This window comes from Alnus glutinosa, chromosome 7 (assembly GCF_958979055.1).
Source record: "Alnus glutinosa chromosome 7, dhAlnGlut1.1, whole genome shotgun sequence".
Classification (NCBI taxonomy): domain Eukaryota; kingdom Viridiplantae; phylum Streptophyta; class Magnoliopsida; order Fagales; family Betulaceae; genus Alnus; species Alnus glutinosa.
Window position 1 is genome coordinate 12,276,827 of NC_084892.1, and position 27,322 is coordinate 12,304,148.

General features: G+C 37.4%; 1 non-coding gene across 1 annotated transcript; it reads right to left on the reverse strand.

Moving 5' to 3' along the window:
* Nucleotides 1-15,367: 15,367 nt before the first annotated feature.
* LOC133874404 (small nucleolar RNA R71) lies at nt 15,368-15,474 on the reverse strand. The gene has a single exon (XR_009901267.1). It is a non-coding gene; the product is annotated as a small nucleolar RNA R71 (small nucleolar RNA).
* Nucleotides 15,475-27,322: the final 11,848 nt, after the last annotated feature.

A 27,322-nucleotide genomic window follows, 5' to 3' on the forward strand; every position in this document is an offset into this window, starting at 1 on the left:
ACGAATATATGTTTATTTCTTTTAGGGTTTCCTAAAATATACATTCGATTATATGAAAAGATTAAACAAGTTTCACAAATTTTGAAGAAGATTATAGATTCTTTTAGGGTGTCATGAATATATATAAATTATGGTATTTTTGAAAAAAAAAATAAAAACAAAATTTTCACTATCCACCATTTACAATAATATTTGTAATCAACAATTTCAAACAAAAATTAAATTTAAACAAGAGCGACGACCATGTTTTTATTTTTATTTGTTACTTTAACTGTTAATGTGAGGAGATCATAGATTTTAAAAGGTGCTATGGATATATATGAGTTTTGGTGTTTTTCAAAAACAAAATTTAACATATATTAAATTTACAATAATATTCCTAAACAATAATTTAAAACAAACATTAAAGTTAAACAAGTGCGACGACCATGTTCTTACTTTTATTTTTAAGTTTAATTGTTGATGTGAGTAGATTATAAATTTTTTAAGGTGCTATGAATATAGATGAATTTTGGTATCATCGAAAAAAAAAAAAAACAAAATTCCTCACATTTTATATTTAAAATAATATATGGAATCAACAGTTTAAAATAAACATTAAACTTAGGGTTTAGGGTTTCGGGTTTAGGGTATAGGGTATAGGGTTTAAACCAGTTTAAAACAAAAATTAAATTTAAACAAAAGTGACAACCATGTTTTTATTTGTATTTTTACTTTAATTCACTTAAATTCAATTACATAATTTGTAACATATTTAGTATTAATAAGTGCATTGACCAAAATGAATAAATCTCATTGTCTAATTTGCATGTTCCTTATTAATATATATTTGGGTAATTATACGAATTAACATGTTTATTTCGTTGCCTAACATTTTTCATAGGTTTCAATGGACCAGAGACCTCCTCTTTGTGCGCACCGGGCACCACACATGCTAGTGCCATCCACGTCCATGTCTACGCCCTAGGGGTCACGGTATATTGCCCCATACCACACAAAAGGTGCTTATAGACCATTATTGCTGGGTACAGTGGGTTACCAGCTAGAGCACGGGCAGGGCGGCCTCGCTGGTTATTCTCCTGTGACATGTACTATGCCGCTGATACTATCACAGCCATATCCTATGCCGCCGACGCTGTCGCAGTTAGGGATCACCTCACTGGGTCATGTGGCTCGACACTAGGCTTGAGAGGGTCATAATGGGATCAGTAGCTTATACCTTTCTATGTCGTACGGACCATACCCCTGGTTTGGACCCGTTTCATGTGGCACTGATAGCTAGACGGAGGACATCTATGGGCTCCAGCTCACCCAGCCGGGAGAGAGCCTGTGGTTGGGTTTGGGCGAGAGCCAGTTGCCTCTTCCAGGGGAGAGCTAGATGCCACATTCGGGGGAGAGCTAGATGCCCCATGCGGACGACATTATGATGTCGCCCCCCGACTGGCCGACTGCACCCAGGCTACGCCTCCAAACGACAGCCAGTAGCTGCCCCCTGGAGGGGTTGCCGACGTGCGCGCTGATAACCCTGCGACCCAGCCCCTACGGATGGACCAGATTTGTTTGATGGACAAGTACATAGTTATACATCATTAAATCCCTGAATATATATGCAATTAATATGAAGTTTGAAATAATATACATTTATCATTGTTTATCTTAATTTATTTTTTATTATATTGACTTTAGTATTTTATTTTCTTTGGTTAGGGTATAATTTGGATGGGAGTATGTACTATGAGGTGGTCAGGGACCCATAAAGAAATTGTGTGCTCCCGACGGGAAAAAAGATTGTATTGGAGTTCAATGCTGCGACACAACTTGTCGGATGAGCCTGTAACCAATATAGGCGGCATATTGGAAATGTTGTAAGAAGCGAGTCCTACGCACATGTGCGGGACGAATGGTTGAGGGTAGATAAGCAGATAAAGAGGGCTATGTGGGAGGCATTGATGGTATGTTCAACATAGATGTTTCAATAGACATCTGTATCTTGATTATTATTTTTTTTATTTTTACTTAGGTTTATGTTTTTGTTGAACTTGTAAACTTAAAGTTTAAATTGCATGTGCAGGAGGAGTTTTATCTCCCGATATCTGTAGATCTCCAAAAGGCACAGTGCGAAACGTTCCAGAATATGGGACGTAAGCACCGTCAATAGAAGCATTCATTTAAACGTGAGCTTGATATTCAAGATGGTGATATGCCAGAAACAATACGTGCAAGAGTGCCTGCTAAATTTTTTGAAAAGTATGACAATGCAGATGTAGAGCATCTCTTGAGGGAATGGTGTACTGAGCAAAAAAAGGTACATAAGTCTTTGATTGTGTTACTATTATGTGTATTTACAATAATTGTTTAATTAATTTTATGTCTTATTTAATTGTGTCAATGCTTAAATATTAAGAAATGTTCACTGTGTAGGTGGTCTCTGAACAGATGAAGCGAATGCGAGAGCAAAACGACCTCCTCCATTGCTTAGGATCGAAAAGCTACGCCAGGTTCAATCATGAAGAGGTATAGACATATATACATAGATGTTATAATATTTGTATCTAATTGTTTATTAAAAATATTAATGTTCATGGTTTTTTTTTTTTTTTGGATGTCGACAAGCAACCACTTATGGCACTCTTCCCACTCGAGCAGAATCATTTGTCAAGACGCACACGAGGAAGGAAGGGAGTCACCTGAATGAGCGTACGCGGAACCTATGCGTATGCTATTGATCTTATGGTTTAATATTTATAAGTTATGTGTGTGATAAATTATATATTGACTACAGATATATTATATATTGACAACATACAGGAGAGGATGACACTGAGAATACCGAACGACCTTGCTGCTACGCAGAGCGTGACAAAAGACACAGTGAGCTGGGCACCGCATACGAATAAGCGCTTGGGAAGCCTGAATACGAGGGACGGGCTCGGCAAGTTGGGCCAAACGTTTTGCCAGTATGGGGGACATCATATTCATACTGCACCTCTTCATAGACACGACCATCCCGGTGTACATCGCAGAGTTACTCCGTACACGAGGATAGGATTGCCACGATGGAGATCTTGTTACGGGTGTAGACCGATAGAAATGAGGCCTTGGAGCAGCGTATGAGGCAGTTCGAGTCCATTCTTGCCTCCATGGGAGCACTACATACTAGCCCTGTTGCTGAGCAGTCTCCAGCTCCAAACGGAGGTAGTACATCATCCGTAGGTAGTGCATCTACAGGTATGATTACAATTGTGTAAACTCTCTATTTGCTCAATACTATGGACTTGATATGCATATAGATTAATTTTTGGGGAAAAGACACTTTGCCCCCCTGATTTATCCACATTGTGGCAATATACTCCCCAATGTACCAAAATTTAGATATGACCCCCCCGAACTTGCCAATGAGTGGCAAAAAATACAATCCGTCTATTCGCAAAAATTGGTCACCTGCGTTGCACGTGACAGTTTAATTGAAAAACATTCCCAAAATACCCCTGTCCCCATCAGCCTTTATACCAGGTTCAAACCCACCAAATACCCGGTTCAAACCCTTGGAATATAAATAACCTGAAATGCTTCAAACCCACCAAGGACAGCACCCTCAAGTCACATGTTTCGCCACACCAGGCCCTAGGTTGTCCAAGAACCAGGAGTCCACATCCCACAGGGTCCAATTCTGCATCGACGAGACGTGCGGGTTGTCGATCGTGGTCTAGTTTCTCCACGGCAATGTTCACCGTTGGCGTGGAGATACTTGCCACACTAGGTCCTCAGCTTCAGCTGAAACCCATCACGCATCGGCTCCCATTCGTACTTCCAGTCATAGGCCTTTTCCAGCATAGTCTGGAGCACCTTGCATCTGGTCATGACCAGAAGAAACACCACGTCTGTGGCAGTCAGGTACGTGCCATAGTAGGTTCTCAAGCGTATAGCGTGGCTTTTCCCTTAGACCAACTCAATGCACCACACGGCCCTCCACGACGAACCATTGCGGCTCTGGCGGACCTTCTTTCTGTCATCATTGGCAACTAGGTATTTTTCTAGGTGTCTTCGGATTTTCACGGCCTTGGCACGATCAGATATATAGAGGTTAAACTCTAATAATTGGATTTGGGGGATTGTGACATGTGGACTGCATGTTCATACGTGGCTGTTTCTGTATGAGAAGATGAACCTTTCATTCTTCTTCTCTTCTTTTCTATCTTCTTCCTCAAATTTCTCTCAGTTTCTTTCTATTCTTCCTAAAGAATCAGCCGTAACAATTCAGAACTGTAACAAGTCTGCTACTATCCTCAAAGAGCACAAAGCTCTAATTGTTGAGTGCCTTGTAAAAGAAATTGCAAAACCAGCTAAAGATTCAGTAACTGAGGCATCAAACTCATTTTGATTTTCATGTTATCACACAAAGAATGTTATCCTGTGAAGTTCTTGGAGAAAACTTGGATCCTCTGTTCAACTCTGTTCTACCCAACCGAAACAGAGGACCTTGTTCAACCCTCCTCATCTCAGGCCGTCTGCAAGCCACGTGCGAGCACAGTCTCAAACCCGGGCTCGGAGAGGCGCCCCTGCACGCGAACCAATCTGCCAGGAACTCATCTCGTATCAGCGTTGGTACGTTGCACCCGAAGTCGCTCAGTAATAGACAGCCCCAGCAGTTCACGTTCCGTGGATGAGGGTGGGGGAGAGGGTGTGGGTTCCATGTAAGCAAGGAGCACGTGGCTGTGCCCGAACTCGCCGTAGAGGCGACCATGGCAGGAAGCTCTTGGGTGTTGGCTTCCATTTTCTTGCACGATGTTGATCAGAAGGTGGAGAAGATGTATGTGACCAAAGAAAACTTGAAGATGACTTTCAACTAAACCAATACTGAAACGCAGCGTTTTATGGGGGGCAATTTTGGGAATGACTTATGCTTAAATGGTCATGAGAGTTGCACATGATCGATTTTCCGTCTACACAGAAGGGCGAGTGGACGGAAGGTATAACTTGCCACAAGTTGGCAAGTTCGGGAGGGTCATCTCTTAATTTTGAAACATTGGGGGGTATATTGCCATAACGTGGATAAATCAGGGGGGGCAAAGTGTCTTTTCCCCTTAATTTTTTTATGTTATTTTTATTTGCAGGTAATGCAACGATGGTTGGGTCGCTGTCGCCCTAGGGTCCGGTGTCGCCCCTTGGATGACAATATTCACAGTCGCCATTGGGCCAGCACTCTCCTGTTGGGACACCTTCGCCCACTGCACCGTTCCTTGTGCATTAGTCGCCTGTTGGCCAATCGTTGGCTGGTATGGGAAATTGTGATATCCAAAATCAACAAGCGTGAAGAATTGTACAGGTTTTGTAGTGTTGTTTTGTTAATAACAATAACAATAACAATAATGTTTATTTATAAATAATTTATTGTTGTTTTGATTCTGTATTATTACAATATTGTTTAAATTTGTATTTATTGTAAATATCTTAAATATTGTAATAATATTTTGGGGATATTGAAAAAAAATGTGTTTAATAAAATAATTTTTTTTTTTTTTTAAAAAAAAAAATTGATTTGGCAATTTTTGCCACGTGACCTCTAGACCACGTGGCTAAGTGTGGCGACATGGCTTCGGGCCACGTGGCCGAAGTTGGCCATGTGGCTTCTGACCACGTCGCTGCCACGTCAGCGATGTGGCTTGGAAGCCACGTGGCACAATGGCAACGTGGACAACGTGGCCATGTCGTGAAATGTACATTTCGTGACATCCTGATCCACCATGCTGTGTCCACGTCGCCAGTGACATGTTGCTAGCAATTAGCCACGTGGATGACCCCCATCCACGTGGCTAACTGCAAGTGGCCAAAAAAAATAAAATTTTTGTCGTGATATCCTCCAAATCATCTTCAAGATTATAAGCAAGCTTCAGAGTGGTGAGGAAGAACAACATCTTTTGTTGCCAACGAATGAAGTTTTGTCCGTCAAAATGATCAAGATGAATGAAGTCTTGGTTCATCACTTTAATTAATGAAAATGGCTCCCTAATACAAAATTACGTTCTAAACTGTTGGAAATATAAAAGGAATATTGGAAAAATTGTGAAGGCAAGAAATATGAAATTGAGACTTCGAGGCTCAATTGTAACGACGATATCTTTAGAATGTATTTTGTCCATTTCAAGTTCTAAGGGTATATGACTGAATAGTCTCTAGAATACAATGAAGCCCAAAATGTTACTCTAGAATAGTACTTTCTAGAATAACAAGAAACACCCTTATGGAGATCGATCGAATTGCACAAAAGAAATTTATAGGAGACAAGAAAGAAGCTATATGCTTGTGTATATTTTTGCATATGACATCATAGTCATATTTATAGTGATTTTGGACCATTGAAATAATGGTCACAAATTTGTCACCACCAAAACCCACTTAATGTACACCTTAAGAGCATATTTGTAACCACAAAAAACCTTAAATAACACATTTAATCTCTTTTGTAGTCACTAAATCTTTAAATCTCTTTTGTAACCTCCAAATCCTCAAATAAAATAATTTTCATAATTATTTAAAATAAATAGTTTTATTTATTTATTAAATAAATCGAACAATTCAAACCGTGTTGCAGCTCCGATTCCTCAGTAGTCTTGATGTATGTGTACACTTTTTCCCAGCTTCTGGATGTTGCATACCTATTTCTTTTAGTTGTGTTCTTTTATGAAACTTATCTTGATATTCATTTGTTTAGAAGCAATATATATATATATATATATATATATATATATATATATATATATATATATATATATATATATATATATATATATATATATATATATATATATATATATATATATATATATATATTCCAAATGCACGATATTTTACGGAATTATTTTACTTATATGTTATTTAGGTCTAAAAATTGTAGCATGCGATGAATCTAAAACGCTAATTATATCCAAATAAGATGTGACCTACCCTTGAAGGACCTATAATATTTTGGTCAAAATTATCAAGCTTCCGTCTTTCGTCACTCTAGTGGCAAAGGTAGCCAATTCGCTTGGTGTAGTAATAATACATAAAAGATTAAAAAGGAATTGTCGCAGCAATAATATGATCATAGGCCATTGGTTCCTCACAAAAGGTGTATATGGTTTCTTAACAATTTTGGGACCATCAAAAAGACCATAGCTTTTGATCAATGTTGCTTGTTTAAGTGATCTTTATTCTTGCTCTTGGCGATCAATCAGCTTCTTCTTGGGTGTTATAACTTTTTATGTTGATTGGGTTTCTCTTTTGATTGTCAAGAAAAAGCGAGTGGGATGATATATGTTTTTAGGTGTAAGTAGTGCACAATTCCGTATTTAATTAGCCGAAGATGTCAGAAAAAGGCTGTAAAGAACCGACATTGATTGGTTAAGGATTAGTCGTAAAGATTCATACCATGTATTGGACAAATAAATCTTTGACCAGAGCTTTCAGGAGCAAGTGTATCACTTGCTTTCAATAATTGAGACCTTTTATCAAAGAAATGGGTGTTCGTGTTTTTGTCTGTTCAATATCTCTCTAAATTAAGACACTCGGTCAAGGACGTAAAAGATGTAAAGGGTGGAAAAGAGTTGGGGATAAAAAGGAGAAAGTTATTGATTTCTGTCGTTTTTTTGAAATAATTAAAGTGCTGCATGGATGAGTTTATATTATATAGTAGTGTCTTGTGCTTCTGAGGACATTGGGAATAAAGAACGAACGAAAATCATGGAAATGCATGGAGGTTGATTTAAAGATGTAGAAGAGTTTGAGTGCACGAGTGCCAATGGGCCTTTTGCATAAAGCAGCTAGTTTTTCTCTTTTAATTTGTTGATTAAAAAGAGCGGTAATTTTTGTTTTTTTTTTTTTGTCTTTTGTTTTGTTTATATATTTATTATTATTATTTTAAATGTGCATATGACACACGTCTAGGGTGAAAAGGAAACATCTTATAATATGTGATTATGTGAACATTTAACATTTTTCTTTGCAGCCCATCACTCAATGTGGTTATGTTTTATTTAAGACTAATATTAGAAGGCCTCACGTGTTACTTTTGTCTCTTAAAAAATAAGATAGTTTTTAAAATCATAATTTGATCAAAATTCAATAGTGATCGATCACAAGCCTAATGATGACTTTAAAAGTCACCTCATTACTCGTTTATTCATATGTTTGGAAGAGTGTTTTGTATTGTAGTAGTGTTTTTTAATTGGGTTGACATTTGAGAAAAAATTTTCTACACAATATACTTGCTTATTTTGAGAAAATCGAATTGATGCAGATCCTTACTTGTGTGTGTGTCTATATATATTAAAAAAATTGGAAATAAAAAGAGTAGTTATGTAGCCATCCTGAGTAGAGGAGAAGGGTGGGCCGCGCGGCCACTTAACCTTTTATCATCACCCTAATTCTTTTTCTTTTTCTAAAAAATAAATTAAAATTCTGATGTTTTAAATAATAAGTTAATTCATACAAATGTGAACGTTAAACACTTGTTTTGTCAAAAATTCTTGCAATAAAAGAAGAATACATATTCATAAAAAGTTTTTGTGGTTTAAGGAGTGTTTTTTGTTTTGAATTTATGTAAATATTTTTTTTAAGTGATTGAAAAAAAATACATAAACATTGGCAAACACAGGAGACTCCCATCCAAACCCAACTTCCTCCAAGAAACTCGTTGTCGGTATTCATCCACAGTCCATCTCCGCCTCCGTCCTTGTCGGCTGCTGACGCACATGTGTTCCACGTGCCTCCCTGGCGCACATAAACTGCACACGCCACCACCCCTTTGCCTCATCTGAAGCCACATGTATGCTAGTAGGCCTCATCGAAACTAGTAAATGGTTTCTCAATAGTTGGTGCTTGATTTTGGACTATGGAGCTATGTAGATCGGGTTGCAGTTTTTGTTACGAGGTCCTCTGTGCTGGGTGCTCTTCTTATCGGGCTTCGTCGTGGTGTTCCTCCTAAGAAGCTACAATTTTTTCGGTATCAGTGCAGTTATCCCAATTGCGGCAACTGGTGTTCTTATTCGATAGATCCTATGCCACTTCAAACCACCATGTAGGGTGGCACTCTCTTGGCCTACGTTGCCAAGGTTCAAGCGGAACTGTTACGCCCCAAATTTAAATAATTATATTTACTTAACTTGTAGTGTCATTAAACCAATTAAGTGGTAGTTGGCTAAATTCACCATGCTATACTAATTATCAGGGTACACTATAGCGAAAGCAGAATTAAATAATCTAAGATTTCTAACAATAAACTTTTAAACAGAACATCGTACCATCAGTTATAGGCTCAGAGCCTTTAGCAGATATTTTTATCACAATAGTAGATAATACAAGACATTCACTTGACATCTTCGTCCAATGAATTTCTCACTCTACAACCTAGCATTCTGGCAACCTCCCAATCTCCAAAATAACGAGGTATTTTACACTAGAAGAAAAGTAACTGTGTACGTACACGACTTGGTAAGTAAATTACTACATACGGTTTATGCAATGAGCCTTAAGTGAGTATTTATTATGCTCAATTTATTAGACGTGGGTATTATCTATATGTATGTATAGCATATATATATGTACATACACATAATATATCCCTTCTTGATAGGGTTAGCGCGATCCGACCTCAGGTGCTCTACACTACTAGAAGAGCCGTAACAGTGACCTTATCCGTACATAGTGTGCCCATCACAAAAACAACAATTAGATAAGAGGCCAAACATAAAGATAAGCATAAAATACTGTATACCATTATAAACAACGATTATACCCCATATACCGACATACCATGTCATACGATACAAATATTGTCCATTTACTTTAAGAAAACCATATATAAGCATTTATCCATTAGAAGCAATCTAAAGATGTTATAAAATCAGTAGGCTCAGGACATTTTCTTTGGAAAGTAAAGCATGCTTAGTCCTATAACATTTCGCATATTAAAGTAAAATTTAGTTCAGTAAGCATTTACTTACCTCAATCGCTCACCCACAATCTCGTACATCTCGAACTCCCACTATTGCTAGCATACTCTAATATTATACACAATATATCAAGAGATCTACCCCATACACGTAAAAACCCTAATCCCGTATTAGGTATTCTAATATGTCATTAAAACCCTAATTATCCATTTCTAGTTAGGATCGAACGTTCGGTTTCAAGGTCAAGCGTTCGACCAACAAGGGTCGAACATTTGGTCAAAACTGTGAACGTCCGGTGGGTACCAAAATGCATGAAAAACTAAAAAATTCTACCAACTCATAATAACTGTACAAAAACATAATAAACCATAGCAACATGATAAAATATGAAAAACAAGGACAAGTTCGTAATTTTGGGAAAATATTATTATCACATGTGAAAAATCATAATCTCAAAATGGCATGCTTGGAGTTCACAAAATGCTTGATAAACAACAAGGCCAGTGTAAAAAATGGACTTGAGGTTCAAAGGTTACCTTATGCCTTATAGAGGGTGTAACCACTCCAAATGCCATGTTTCTCTCTCTCCCACTAGGTTGAGAGTTTGCTAAAATGCAAGAATGAGGGATGAAGGTTGAGGGTCGTGGTGTACTATTCATAGGTGTGGGAAAGGGATAAGGTTGGTTGAGATAACTGAAAAGTTAATGTAATGCCCCCAGATTTAATTAATTAAAAATAATTAGCCTTGAGAGTTATTGGCACCCTTCCCAAATTAATTAACTTGTAAATAGCTGGAAAAACTACCCTCCAATCAGAGTGAATAAAATAACGGAATGCGGAAAAAAATGATATGATCTTCAACTAATACTTCAAAATATCTGTCAAACAAAATTTCAATCCAAAATCCATGAAAGATAACAACAACTAACTATCATCTATTACATTAATAGACTTCATAACTACTAAACTCACTCCAACTCGATCTAGTAGTACTTGCTAAACTGCATCCCAAAATGCATGAAATACTCAAAACTTCTACAACAATTGTGACCGTCCGATGGGTACCAAAATGCATGAAAAAGTCAAAACTTTTACCCAGACCACATTCTAGCTTAACAAAGCTTATAATAACCCTATAAAAACATAATAAACCATTACAACGTGATAAAATATGAAAAACAAGGACAAGTTCATAATTCTAGGAAAATATAATTATCGCATGTGAAAAATCATAAAATCAACAAGGCATGCTAGGAGTTCATAAAATGCTTGATAAACAACAGGGTCAGTGAATGACCATTGTAAGAAATGGACTTGAGGTTCAAATATTACCTTATGGAGGGTGTAACCACTCCAAATGTCATGTTTCTCTCTTTAGAAACTCTCTCTCACTAGGTCTAGGGTTTGCTAAAATGCAAGAATGAAGGATGAAGGTTGAGGGTCGTGGTGCTCTATTCATAGGTGTAGGGAAGGGATAAGATTGGTTGACATTACTGAAAAGTTAATGTAACGCCCCCAAATTTAATTAATTAAAAATAATGATCTTCAATTAATACTTCAAAAATATCTCTAAAATAAAATTACAATCCAAAATCCATGAAAGATAACAACAAATAACTATCATCTAATACATTACTAGAGTTCATAATTACTAAACTCGCTCCAACTCGATCTAGTACTTGCTAAACTGCATCCCAAGCCCGACGAAAGACTCTAAGCTCCAACTCGATATAGTAATTACTAAATTGCAAGACAAAAAATGTCTCACAGTTGGAAAAGTAGCAACAACTTAAGTCCACGACTTAGTAAGTAAAATGAACATAGAAATAAACCTTGGAATAAGCCCTTATAAAAGTTTCAAAATGAATTCTCATGACACCATGGCCTTTAGAAGGTTTTCACAAAATGTTTGAAAAATCTTTGAGCATTAATGCCAAGTGGCCATTGTAACTTCACATTGAGGCGACAAAAGCATTTGAATCTAAAACATAACAACTATATATTAGATTCCTATATATGTAATTCGTAACATACCAGCTATTTCATCGTACCGGAACCCCATTACAAGGTAACCGTAACCCATATCGGAGACCTAGTATCATCAAGCAATCGTAACGCCTACTGAAACCTCGTTACAAGGTAGCCATACTCATATCGAAAAATTCGTCACTGAGTAATCCATAACGCATACCGATTGCCTTTTTGGGATAATCATAACTCATACTAGCACCTTAATTGGGTAACCGTAAGCCTCATTCTAATACTGGAACCCTCATTGGATAACCATAAATCTCATATTCATACCAACCCCCTCATTGGATAACCACAACTTTCATATTCATACCGACTCCCAATTTAGAGTATTCGTAAGTCTCATCAGCATACCTTTTAATATATATATAGCATTCCATCACCTTCCATCATTAAAACATGCTTGATAAAATGAACATAGTTTGGGTTTACAAATAACATCATGTAATTGAAATATAGTTAACGCTCACATCATGTTAGAAAAGTAATTGTTTTTTGCTTAAGAAAAGTATATACTTTCCATTTACAAAATCTTGCTGGAAACATTTTTATCTACTTCTATACTAAGTTGACTTACCTCGAATGTTTACTAGGATTGATCTTGCTCTGGCAAGGATCGATCCTGCATGGCAGAGATTGAACCTGCTAGTGCAGGGATCGATTCTGGTGTCTTCCAGCACTAGTTTCAAACCTTCTGAGCCCCCAAACACTCATCCAAACATTCTGAAACGTCCCTAGGATTTTGACAACAGTCGAAAAACGTCCAATAATAATTTTAGGATCTCAAGGTTACACTCTTGATTTGAGATTATGAAGACCTTACCTTGATTACCTTAATCCAAAACATAAAATAATTCACATGTGTTTGTATTTGTTTAAAACATCGTTTGAATATGTTAAACCATAAATACATAACCTAAATTCAGAATCTTTATTTTAAAATCGTAAAACGATAAGAAACATGAAATATCAATTTACTTTGTTTGAAAACTTATTATTTAAAACATGTATTTCTTTAAAAACAATACAACTTGCCATGAAAACATAATCGAAATACTTAAAAAGTTATATTTATGACATAAATACAACAAGAACTCAATAATATTAGGTTTAGGAAAGAGAGATAGGAAATTGGTTACCTCAAGAAAATGGTGGAAAGAGATCAAATACGACTTAGGAATTGAGAGAGAATGTCAATTCCGGGCTTTTCCCATGTCTTGTCTTTGCTCTCAGGAAAATGAGGGCTAGGTTTTTCGTGCAAATAGGTTGCAAGAGTTTTAAGGAGGCTTAAATATGGCCTAGTGATAAGTGCTGAAAGTTACACATTGAAGCCCCTTAATTCACATATGATAATCTCTTAGTTTTGTTATAGTTTAATGTTTTGGTCTGTTTTTGTTTTTTTCTTGCATTTCACAAGTTTTGGAAGAAAAATACTCAAAATCCATCAAGTCATCAAGTTCCAAATCTGGTAAAGAAGTTGAAGAAGAAGTAAAGGGGATTAATCTTCCTTGTAGGCTGTAGAATAGCAAAGTCGGCAGACCTGTTTGTTTTTTGGAAAGATCTTAATCCAACTCGATTTGGGATTCGTTTCTTGTAGAACAGCAAAGTCGGCAGACCTGTTTTTGGAAAGATCCTAATCCAACTCCAACTCAATTTTTGTCCTTGTTTGTTGTAGAACAATGAAGTTGGCAAACTCACCTTTGGAAAGATCCTAATCCAACTCATTTTGGATTCGTTTGCTGCAAAATAGTAAAATCGGTAGAATTGTGTTTTTGGAAAGATTCTAATAGAACTCTAACTCGATTTTGAACTTGTAGGCTGCATGCAATCATCTAGGGTTATTCCTAAACTCTATAAATACTCTCCTAAGTCCACCAAAACAGACACACAAGCTTTAGGAGAGGAATTGATGGCTAGATCAAGAAGGGTTTTGATTTTTCTTTCTTCCTTTCTTTATTTTCTTTATGTATACACTTTTAGTCCGAATTAGTTGCAGTTAATTACTCTTGTTGGGGCTCAATTGAAGCCCTAATTAGATTTATTTAAGGTTTGATTTGCCTGGCTACAATTATTTGTGATTCTTAATTGATTATTTCCAGTTTTCTTAAATCCTCGCATGTTTATGCTTGATCATCATATGCATGTGGTATGGATTTGTTATTTATATCAATTAGATGGTCAAGTCCTTGGCATAATAGAGTAACAAAAGAACCCCATCAAAAGTTCTAGGATTAATCAACATGAATACAACTGGAATAGATGCCATGTTCCAACTTGAGTGTGTTTGCCGATTTCCCTAGTTTTATACTTTTTTGAAGAACAAGTTAGTAGATGCTATGCTAAATCCTTCGTAAAAGAAAAGAGTTAAAGTAGATGTCATACCTAACTCATTGCTTAGGGAGATTAATAGCTTTAGGAGTAGATACCATTCCCTTGTAGATGACAAATATTAAGCATCGTAATATAATTTGTAGCATTGTGCATATCGTTTTCTAAAAAGAGTATAATTAGTGGTGAATATCGGAGCCCTAACATTTTATTTATTGTTTTCAATTATGTTGGTTACTTTATTCCATTGCAATCATATTTTACTTCATTCAAAATATCTATCTTAGGAAGATTTCTTTAAACACAATTTACCAATCTTCGTGGGAATGATCTCGTACTTGCTTTCTATACTATTGTTTTCATCTTGTGCACTTGCGAGTAAAACGTACATTTATTTGCCTATTATTTAGATGGATACTTGTATAACAAGTTTTTGGCGCCCTTGCCAGAGAATGTGCTAAATTGTGATTAATTTATTAAAAAAAAAGAGAAAAATTTCAACATATATATTTACCTTTTACATGATATTGCAGGATTGAAATTTCGTTTATGTAAGGTTGTCGGACCCCAAAATTTAACCATCAGTGTATACAATCAAGAAATTGAACGAAACCATAGACAACTTTGAAGGCAAAAAGGAGAATCTAAAAAAAAAAAAAATGAAGATTAGAATTTGAGGAAGTAATAGAGGACAAACAAGCAGAAAATCCACCAGTTCGAAAGCCAATGAAGAGCTCATTTATTCCCTAAAACCTCAATCAACCATCATGTATCGCCCACCAACCAACTGTGAAGACCAAATTCAATCTATCTCTTCATTTACTTAGTATGGTGTCACATTACAGAGGCAAACCTTTTGAGGATCCAAATTTGCACAATATGGATTTTTTTGATTTATGAAAGACTTAGAATATCCGGGGCTTAACTCCAGAAGGAATCAGGTTGATCCTCTTTCCTTTTTCTTTAAAAGATAATGGTAAGTTGTGGTTGAACTCTTTGTCTACAGGTTCCATTAACAATTGGGAGGAGTTGGCTACTAATTTCTAAAGAAGTTTTTTGCAGCTCAAAAGACATGGTAATTTAGAAGGGAGATTCAAACTTTTTAACAAAAAGATGGAGATATTTTCTTTGAAGGATGGGAATATTTCAATGAGTTGTTTCTCAAGTGTCCACACCACAATCTATCTCAAGATAATCAGGTGCAAGCTTTTTACTAAGGTTTAAATGATACTAATAAAAGTCTTGTTGATTCATCTTGTAGAGGTGTGCTTATGGAAAAGAACAATGAGGAAGCTATTGAGCTATTTTAGAACTTAAGTGAAATTTCTCAACAATTCTCATCAAGAGGGAGACAAGGAGTAAAAAGTAAGGGTGTGTATGAAGTAAGCACTAGTGGTGGAATCCAGACACAGATGGCAGCAATGGAGAGGAAGTTAGATGTGTAGTGAAAGCAATGTCTACCTAGAACATCTCTCAAGTTCTACAAAAGTTGAGGTATGTGTTATACGCTCACTCTAATCATACTACTGAGACTTATCATATGTCTTCTTCTACAGAACAAGAGTAAGAGCATGCAAATTATGTTGGACATGGCAACTATCCTCCTAAGAACAACCCTTATTCAAATACTTACAATGTGCAGGGTGGAGAAGTCACCCCAATCTTTCTTGGAGTAACAATTAAAACGTTCTGAACCCACAAGAGCAGTAAAGGAATTTCCAACAAGGAAGTATTTATCAGACTCCACCGCAGGTGGTGCAATAGAATCTTGAGCAGAAAAAGAATGATATTGAAGGTGCCATACTCCAGTTCTTGGCTGCACAGCAACAGACTAATGCTCAGACTAGTTAGACCATTTAGAGATTGGAGGCATAAGTAGGGCAATTGGACAAGGAATTGAGCGAGAGAAAGAGAGGAGAATTCCCATCACAGACCATACCAAACCCAAGAGGTCAAGAGGAGCTCATGGTTGTGACAGTCCTTAGAAAAAGTAAAGTCATTGACAACAATGTGGGAATGGATAACAAAGTGGAAGTACCTCCAATAGGAGCTGCGACCTCCACAAAGGTAAGTGAGAAGGAGAAGGTAATATTGCCACCCTACCCTCAAAGGTTACTTGATGCAATTCAACAAATCCCATCTTATGCCAAGTTCTTAAAGGTTTGTTGTACTAAAAAAAGAAAGTTTAAGGAATATGAGAAAGTTGCATTGATGGAGGAGGTAAGTGCGGTCTTGTTGAGAAAGTTACCACATAAACTAAAAGATCTAGGCATTTTTACTATTTCTTGCAGAATTGGTGGCCAACTCTTTGAATGTGCTTTGCTTGATTTAAGGGCAAGTATCAATTTGCTGCCCTATGTAGTTGATGAGAAATTGAATTTGGGGGAATTTCAACCACCCTCAATTATGTTGCAATTGGCAGACAGAAGCATTAAGAGACCTAGAGGTATGGTAGAAGATGTCTTAGTTTAGGTAAATCAATTTATTTTGCTTTATGATTTTGTTGTTTTGGGTATGGAAGAATCACCTATGCCATCATCTTTGCCTATTATTTTAGGTAGACCTTTTATGAATACTGCTGATACAAAAATATGTGTTAAAAATGGTACTATAAGCATGAAAATGAATGGTGAAAAGATAGAGTTTAGGGTATTTGATGCAATAAAATTACCCCAGGATAATCATGATTGCTTCAATATTTGCGTGGTTCAAAGTGTTATAGAGCAAGTCTTTCAGGTACATAGCATTGATCCATTAGAGGCTACCATAACTCAAAGTCTCACAATGCCTAACATTGAGCAGGGTTGTGGAAGTGTTGATGTTGACATAATTGAGGCCGTACACTCCCTTGAGGCTCTTAAGCCTTATCCAAGTAAGTACACACCTCCCATTGAAACTCTTGTGCCTACTAACACTACTCTTGTCGCTTCTATTGTTAAGGCACCAGAATTGGAATTGAAACAGTTGTCTGAACACTTGACATATGCTTATTTGGGAGAGAACCAAACACTACCAGTGATAATTGCTACGAATTTAAGTGTGGGGGAAAGGAAGCTATTGAGAGTTCTTAGAGAGCACAAGACTGCATTAGGATGGACCAATGTTGACATCAAGGGCATAAGTCCAGCCAAGTGCATGTATAGGATCCTCCTTGAAGATAACGCAAAGGCCGACTAGAGATGCACAAAGAAGACTTAACCTACATATGAAGGGAGTAGAGGTTCTTAAGTTGTTGGATGTTGGCATCATCTACTCCATCTCAAATACTAAGTGGGTGAATCCAATTCAAGTGGTGCCTAAGAAGAGTGGAATCATAGTGATAAAGAATGAGGAAAATGAGCTTGTTCCTACCAGGATGACCACAGGTTGGAGAGTTTGCATCGATTACAGGAAGCTCAATAAGGAAACCAGAAAAGATCATTTCCCTCTGCCGTTTATCGATCAGATGTTAGAGAGCTTAGTAGGTCATAGCCATTACTATTTTCTAGATGGGTATAGTGGCTATAACCAGATTGCTATAGCACCAGAGGACCAGGAGAAGACCATTTTCACATGTCCCTTTGACACATTTGTATACAGGAGGATGCCATTCAGGTTATGTAAAGCACCTACCACATTTTAGAGGTGCATGATGAGCACATTCTCAGACATGGTAGAAAGATTCATCAAGGTATTTATGGATGATTTCAGTGTTTTTGGTTCAAACTTTAATGAGTGTCTTAACCATTTGCAAGTTGTCCTTAAGAGATGTGAAGACTGTAACTTAGTGTTGAATTGGGAAAAATGTCATTTTATGGTACAACAAGGTATTGTTTTGGGTCATGCTATTTCTAGTAGGGGCATTGAGGTGGACAAGGCAAAAATCGATATCATATCCAAATTACCTCCTCCTACATCATTTAAGGGTGTGAGAAGTTTTTTAGGGCATGCAGGGTTCTATAGAAGAATCATCAAAGACTTCTCAAATATTTCTAGACCTCTTTGTGTGTTGTTGGGTAAGGATGTTAAGTTTGTTTGGACAGAAGAATGTTTGACTACCTTCAACAAAATTAAAAAAATTACTTACTTCTGCACCGATTATGATGGCACCTGATTGGAACCTTCGATCTAAGCTCTTGTGTGACGCCAATGATTTTGCTTTGGGTGCTGGTTTTTGGGTTAGAGAGTTAATAAGGTACCACGTGCTATCTATTATGCTTCTAAAACTTTAAATGATGCTCAACTAAATTATTCTACTATTGAAAAAGAATTATTAGTTGTCATATTTGCTTTAGAGAAGTTTAGGTCATACTTTATTGGTTCTAAATTTATTATATTCACTGACCATTCTGCTTTGAGATATTTGTTTGCTAAGAAAGATGCTAAGCCTAGATTGATCAGATGGGTACTATTATTACAAGAATTGGATCTTCAGATTATGGACAAAAAGGGTAGTGAGAATGTGGTTGTAGATCACTTATCCAGGTTACTTCATGATGAAGAAGGAAATGAGCTTCCCTTGAATGAAAACTTTCCAAATGAGCAGTTATTTGCAATAGATGTCCAACTTATTTGGCAAGCAGATATTGTTAATTAAATAACTACTAAGACTTTTTCCTCCAGGTATGTCTAGTCATAAAGGAAGTGGAAGATATCTATGTCTAGGCAATACCATTGGGATGAGCCATACATATTTAAATTTTGTCCTGATCAGATCATCTGACGGGGTGTTCCAGATAAGGAGCACATAAGCATTTTACAACATTGTCATCAGCTTGCATGTCGAGGGCACTTTGGAGCGAAGAGAACAGCAATTAATGTATTACAATCTGGTTTCTTTTGGCCTAATGTGTTTAAAGATGCTTTTTGGTTTTGTAATTCTTGTTGTTAGTTTTTGTGTTGGCTGCATTCTGTTGGACAAAATCACTTCTATGTAATGTTGCTGCTTTATCCAGAGTCTACTCTTTAGCTATGTTTTCGAGAAGTTTCTGTGAAGTTTTCAAGGATTTATTTCGGTTCTCTGTCAGCCGTCCGGACGACGTGGTATTCCGTCCGGACACTCATCAGTCAGCAACATCCTACCGGACGACAAGATCTTTCCATCCGGATGCCCATCAGTGTCTAGATGCTTCGAAGAGTTCAAGATTGCATTCATTTGGACGACGTGGTCATACAGTCCGGACGCCATTCAGTGTTTGACAAGAATTAGGGTTTCTGCCTCAAGACACAGTTATGGGAAGACGGCTGCTACCGTTCGGACGATGTGTGAACCCGTCCGGAAGATGTCCTCTATAAGGCAAGAATATGCATAACAAGTTCAACTGTCAGGACGTCAGCCTTCATGGTCTTGACGATCAAGCTTCATATATGGAAATTGCGTGCACAAGTTCAACCGTCCAGACGTTAGCCTTCAAGGTCCGGACGCTCCAAGCCTTATTGTGGTAATTTCGTGCAGCTGAAGTGCAACCGTCCGGACGCTAGGGCAACACCGTCCGGACGCGGCCTTGTTATGGAAGCTTTCGGTGCTATTTTGGAAAGGCGGTTGCAGTTGACCATCCGGACGCTCCCAGACGCTCGGTCAAGCCGTCCGGACACCTTCCAGTATTTTGGTCATAACTTTTTACTCAAATATTGGATTGGGACGAAATTGGCATTGTTTGAAAACTTAGAAAAAAATGTTGTAATTTGAGCATCTGGACGGACACCTGAAGCGTCCAGACGGAATCCGTCCGAACCGAAAGATTTGCCCGTCCGGACGGCCCTTTAGAAAATTCCAGAATTACTTTCCGGACAAGAAAAACTTGACCCGTCCGGAAGGCCCTGGCTCTCGTTCAGACGCGTGTGCCACAGAATCCATTTTTGACTCAAAATAGGGTTTCCTAAGCCTATAAGTAAGAGGCTCTAGGCATGCTTTCAACACAGAATTCGGTGGTGAATTCTCTACAGCTTAGAGACGTGATATTTCCTCTAAAGCCTTGCCAAGTGTGTGATTTGATCAGCTGTGAAGTCTATCTTAGGGGTTGGCCCTAAGGTAAAGGATTCCATTGAAGACCCCTTCAGGTAGGAGACCTGGTTGGGAAGCGTTCGTGTTGGGTTACACGTTAGAGAGTACGACCACTGCATCAGGGGTATGTGAGTGTTACTGCTTTGTATCTATCTTTGTCTTCTGAATAGTAGATATCCTGGGTTTGGCTGCCCCGGAGTGGTTTTTCTCTTAATTGAGTTTCCACTTCGTCAACAAAATATTTGTCTCCTTAAATTCCGCATTTAATATTTTGTTCCACACTGTTAAATTTAGAAGTCCATTTATTTTTCAATTGGTATCAGAGCAGGTACACTCTGTTTAGGATTTATTTCTTGAGTGTGATCCTCATCTATTGTGACTTCTATTTTTTTTATTACACCTTTTATCATGAATTCTTCTCAGTTTTCTAATGAAGATTCTGATATTAAGCTCTTTAAGGTTTTTAATAAATTGAAGAATGATCAACATTCTAAAGAGCTTAAAAAGGTGAAGCAAGAAAAAGAGTCTTTGATTGTTCAGTTATCTGAATCTCATGCTTTGATTGACTCTTTGAGATCTGAGAATACCATGTTGTTTGACATTATTGATACACTTGGGAATAAATTAAAAGAATTTGCAGATCTCCTGAAAAAAATTCTCAAGTGATAATTTGAAAAGCATGCTGTGTATTCATTCAGATATTTCGAACAAGCCTGATTTGACTGCTGATTTAAATACTTCTACTTCACATGCTTCTGATTCTGAATTAGACTCTGTTGGTATTAAGCATGTGATAGTAGATGTAGCTTGTTCTAAAAATTATTGCTTAGATAAATGTGTGATGCCTAACTCCAAGGATTCAGGAACACAAGGTAAGTTTGTTCCTATTTGCATAATTGTGGGAAAATTGTTCATATTAGACCAAATTGTGTTGTGTTAAAATCTCACAGACCTTAGAAGAAGCAGGAGGACTCCAAAAAGGGCGTTATTGAGAAAACCTCTTCAGATAAATATGTCTCGCCCCATAGGAGGCATATATCTCAAAGAGGTAAGGATTTTGTTGTTTGTGAAAATGCTAATGTTAAATTTGCAGAGCCCTTCAAGAAGCATTTCAGCAAACGAAGTCAGCCTACTGGCTATCATTGTGGTGTCTTTGGACACATCAGGCCACACTGTCCTCAAATCCGACATCAGCAGCCTCGGATCAGGGAAACAGAGCAAAAGACAGGTAAGTCTAGCTCTAAACCTTCTAAGCCTCATCATGTTTTTCGGCAACAACAACATTATCCTCAAAGGGATTCTCCTTCATGCTTTCACTGTGGTAAGTATGGCCACATCAAAGCTGAATGCTTCAAAGTGAAGCCTCACAAGCCCAAGAAGAATCAGACCAATGAAGGGCTTGTCAACATGATGAAGAATGTCCTAGTCAGACTGATCAATTGGGACATGGCTCACACCCCTGCCTCACAGGTAAAGAAGGTATGGGTAAGGAAGGATGAGACAATTCACCCCTTAAGGGGGAGTGGACTCACTTAGTAGGTGAGGTCTCCCATGCCTAGAATTTTGGTTCCTAAATCCTAGTGCATGTCAGGTATGTTTGCATTGCATTGTTTATCTTGTCATATCGTACTCATGCCTTGCATTCTATTTGAGGAACCGTTTATTTTATCCCCATATTTTCTCTTGTTGTCTTGAGAAACATCTGCAGATATTTTCTTTTGGGGATGATAGTTGAAGCACGTCGGGCGGCTGCTTTTCTGTCCTGGTATTTCTTAAACCTCTCTCCATGAGGACAGGTTTGGTTTACCTTACATGCTGGGATTATATGTCATTTCCTTCTCTGAGCATGTGTTTGTTGTTTTTTTGTTTATCGGTTTTCAACAAAAAAAAAAAAAAAATTGGGGAGAAGATGCGGAACTTTATTTCTTTCTTTTGATAGCTTTTCAGATATTGCATGTGTTTTTGCCTGATATCTCAGTTCATTGTGCATTGATTAAATATGCTTATATATGATTGAGAGTTTATGCATGATATCTGCTAAGTTTTCCTGTTGCATCTTAATGATAGATAGTTACTTTTCTCATGCAATGAAAATGTGCACTATCTAAGACTCCCCTAAGGTACAACTTTTCCTTCTCTGACTTTTTGCTTCTAGAAATTCTAGATAAGAGAAGAGGTCTTTGATTAAGATGGTCAAATTGACCACATGCTAGTTGAACCTAGAGCCTAAAAATTCTGGCACTCTCTAGGTTGCAGCACCATAAGAATCAAGCAGTAAAACATATGCATTATGCGCTTTTAAATTGTATATTCACTGCTTATGTGCTGAATTTGCTATATGTCTTGCCCTCTACGTGCAAGTAAAAATTTTACTTTGTCCTTCATGATACAAGTAAAACAATTAGGTGCTGCATCTTAAGGGGAGTGTATCAGATGAGGGTAGCTAGGCTCTAGTAAGATAAGGTTTGACTTTTGGCTGATCTTTCATTGATTTTCTCTCTTGTTTGGAAAATCTGGTTGCTTTTTGTCATATCAATGAATTTCATACCTTATTGAGAAAGTCTTCACACACACACACACGCATTGCATGAGTTGAGTAATCTTTTTAAAATTTCTATCTGCAGGGAAATTTGTGCTTATTGAATACTTAACTCTCATTTATATCTTTGCATATTTTTGCAATGTTATTTGTCTGTTTTATCAGTTGATTATACATGCGTGTTTTGAAGCTAACTTTTGAGAAAAATATTTTTCTGCAAATTTTTCTCCAGTTTTAGATTTTCAGTGTGAAGCGTCCGGATGGACCTACTCTTACATCCGGACGAGAGCAGTCTTGCCATATGCTAATCTAGCGGTTGTCATCCGGATGGTTAAGTGACACATCCGGACAGGATCTCTATAGGTTTAAGACTAGAGTCTCTTTTTTTTTGCCATATACACATCTATGCATTTTTTGATTTATCATGGCATGTTGTGTGTTTTTCTCGTGGGTTTCTCCCGAGATTTTGGCATTTGTTGCACATCTCTTCTCATCCCATGATCTTCTTTGTGTCTTCCGTTATTCTTTTAAGTCTTTGTGCTTTTAGAATATTGGAATATTTGTTGGGATATTTTCTTGAGATATTGTGCATGAAAATCCTTTTCTGTCTATGTGCTGGGCTGATCTTTTATGCCTTATGAATAGCTGCATTGCTTATATTTCTCTTTGGCATCCATTTGACAGCGACCTTGAATACCACATTATTTTTGGAACTAACAGGATCTAATTGTATTTTTGGAAGTATTTCTGGTTGGTTTTGATTCAGGAATATGACATCCAGCGGCACCCAGCACAATGTTTGACAGATGCATCCTTTGGAAAACTGACTATTGAAGTCGGATGTTCAATTTCCAAAAGTCTTGGGATTTGATACTTGGAGGATTTTTGTTCCTCTTTTTTGGGCCACTTGCAGACTTTTCTCTATTTTCCTATTGTTTTGGATTGTAGAAAGTTTTTGTTTGTGGATATTATTACTCTATTTACCCTTGTACTTCTGAGACATTGAGGGGGAGTAATTGTTGTGTGGTTTTTCTCATTACTCTCTTTTACCCTTTGTCCCTTTGTGACAAAAAAGGGGAGTAATTTTTGATTTAGACCGGGATTGTATTTTTAATTGGTCAAGTGATTTTTGTCCTAGAATGGCCAAAAGGGGGAGTTTGTTAGTTTTTGTGTTGGCTGCATTCTGTTGGACAAAATCACTTCTATGTAATGTTGCTGCTTTCACAAGGATGCTGCTTTATTCAGAGTCTACTCTTCAGCTATGTTCTTTGAGAAGTTTTTGTGAAGTTTTCAAGGATTTATTTCGGTTCCCTGTCAGCCGTCCAGACGACGTGGTATTCCGTCCGGACGCTCATCAGTCAGCAACATCCGTCCGGACAACGAGATCTTTCCGTCCGGACGCCCATCAGTGTCTAGATGCTTCGAAGAGTTCAAGATTACAACCGTCCGGACGTAATGACAAATCGTCCGGACGCTCTTCAGAGTTCGAGAAAATCCCAGTGTTTCAGTGCATCCGTCCGGACGACGTGGTCATACCGTCCGGACGCCATTTAGTGTTTGACAAGAATTAGGGTTTTTGCCTCAAGACACAGTTATGGGAAGAAGGCTGCTACCGTCCGGACGATGTGTGATCCCCTCCGGACGATGTCCTCTATAAGGCAAGAACGTGCATACCAAGTTCAACCGTCCTGACGATCAAGCTTCATATATGGAAATTGCGTGCACAAGTTCAACCGTCCGGACGTTAGCCTTCAAGGTCTGGACGCTCCAAGCCTTATTATGGTAATTTCGTGCAGCCGTAGTGCAACCGTCCGGACGATAGGGCAACACCATCCAGACGCGACCTTGTTATGAAAGCTTTCGGTGCTATTTTGGAAAGGCGGTTGCAGTTGACCGTCCGGACGCTCGGTCAAGCCGTTCGGACACCTGCCGGTATTTTGGTCATAACGTTTTACTCAAATATCGGATTGGGACAAAATCGGTGTCGTTGGAAAGCTTAGGAAAAATGCTGTAATTTGAGCATCTGGTCGGACCCTAGAAGCGTCCGGACGGCCTCTGTCCGGACTGAAAGATTTGCTCGTTCGGACAGCCCTTCAGAAAATTCCAGAATTACTTTCCGGACAAGAAAAACTTGACCTGTCTGGACGGCCCTGGCTCCCGTCCGGATGCGCATGGCTCAGAATCCGTTTTTGACTCAAAATAGGGTTTCCTAAGCCTATAAATAAGAGGCTCTAGGCATGCTTTCAACACAGAATTCGGTGGTGAATTCTCTACAGCTTAGAGACATGATATTTCCTCTAAAGCCTTGCCAAGTGTGTGATTTGATCAGCTGTGAAGTCTATCTTAGGGGTTGGCCCTAAGGTAAAGGATTCCATTGAAGACCCCTTCAGGTAGGAGACCTGGTTGGGAAGCGTTCGTGTTGGGTTACACGTTAGACAGCAAGGTACGACCACTGCAACATGGGTATGTGAGTGTTACTGCTTTGTATCTAGCTTTGTCTTCTGAATAGTGGATATCTTGGGTTTGGCTGCCCCGGAGTGGTTTTTCTCTTAATTGAATTTTCACTTCGTCAACAAAATATTTGTCTCCTTTAAATTCCGCATTTAATATTTTGTTGCACACTGTTCACACACACTGTTAAATTTAGAAGTCCATTTATTTTTCACTTGTGATAGATGCGAAAGGACAGGTAACATCTCCTCTAGAAATCAGATGCCATTGCAAAACATTCAAGTGATAGAGCTCTTTGATGTGTGGGGTATTGATTTTATGGTTCCCTTTCCTAACTCATTTGGTTATTTGTATATTCTTGTGGGTGTGGATTATGTGTCTAATGATCACAAAGTTGTTGTGAAGTTCTTGCAGGATAAGAGACGTACGCAATATGAACAAATATCTAGGAATTTAGTTTGAATTGAGAGCCGTTGGAAGGACAACCTTGAGTCTTAATTTATGTGGAGAAATGTTTATATGATGTCCATCCTTTTTGCAAATTCAAAGGTTGATTTGTTAAAAAATGCGCATGGAGACATATATCATGAACAACTGAATGATTTATAGCAATTTTCAATAATAAATAAAAATCCATATAACATTCATCGATGATTTTAATTATCACATGAAGAGTAATTATTTCAAAGTTACAATTTGAAAATGTGTAACATTTCTCTTTATATGTTACGTGTTGACTGACCACACTCAGGGCAGAGGTAACATTTAGAATTTGGGGGGAAAATTTTTTTTTTTTAAAAAAAAGAATAAAAAAATAGAAGGTAAAATTTTAATTTTTAAAAAATTATTATAATATTTTTTAAAAAAAAATTAGAAAAAATATAGTGTCTTGAGAGGACCGGCTCCAAGCTAGCTACCATGTAGCTCCGCGTATGATGACGCTTACACTCTGTTTCCAAGGCTGAAAAATTCTCAGATATTTTTTAGATGATAAAGTTTGATACGAGTTGCTGGATGAAAATCGTTTTGGCATTTTGTCGGTTGTAGGAGGTGACAATGCTGAGAGCACCTTGTCTGGGATCGATTATGTTTTTTTGTGGTCTTCTGCTTTCCTAGCCCTTCTATCAGGCCCCAGATAAGGGCAGAAAGTTGCGTCATCATGTTATAATTAAGACTTTCTAAAGAAGTCAATTTAGAAACCAAAACGGAGTTAAAACTTCAAATATTAGATTTTTACAAGTTTTTTTTTTTTTTTTTTTTTTTTAAAAAAATAAATAAACTTGTGTCTTCCATTTCAACAAATAAAAAAAGAAAAAAGAAAACAAAAAAGAAGGCCAAGGGCGAAAAAACTCATTACCAAATACACTCCCTAAGCTCTAAGTACATATAAGGTGACGCAGGACTGAAAAGTTTTCTCCATAAGAACAGAAAATGCAAAATTTGATGTCTCGCCAAAGAAAAAAATCAGTATCTTACTCGAACAAAAATATATATCTCACTCAAACAAATAGTTTAAAAAATTGCAACTCTTCATTAATTCACATGATAAAATCATAACGTTACATTACCTTATATATATAATTATAACCCCCTAACTTATTAGACTCAAATCATAGACAGGACACTAAAACAGAAACACAAAAAAGTTAAAAATATAGAGGAAATCGTAAAGAACATAAAGACTATAAAGATAAAAAGGTTTGCATCAGAAGACTCCCATCACTAATAAAATTGGTACTGCTCCACAAACACTTCAGGAACAGACTTTCAAGTTTTTCCACAAAGGCTACTAACGTGATTAGTTGGCTTGTTGATAATAATTGCTGACGGAACACATGAATTTGCATCAAAAGCATAGATATGTATCACAAAAAATCTTTTGCATGCGTGCGTGTAGCACTTCGCCTGTAAAGGTATTTGGTTAGGCATGTATATCAAGATAACGCTAGCTTTACATATGAAAGTTCAGAATGGACACCGGAGAAAAAGCAAGGATTTTGACGCAAGATGCTGTCTTTTCTGGTGATGGTAGGCATTGCGCGAGGCGATCGATCAAGA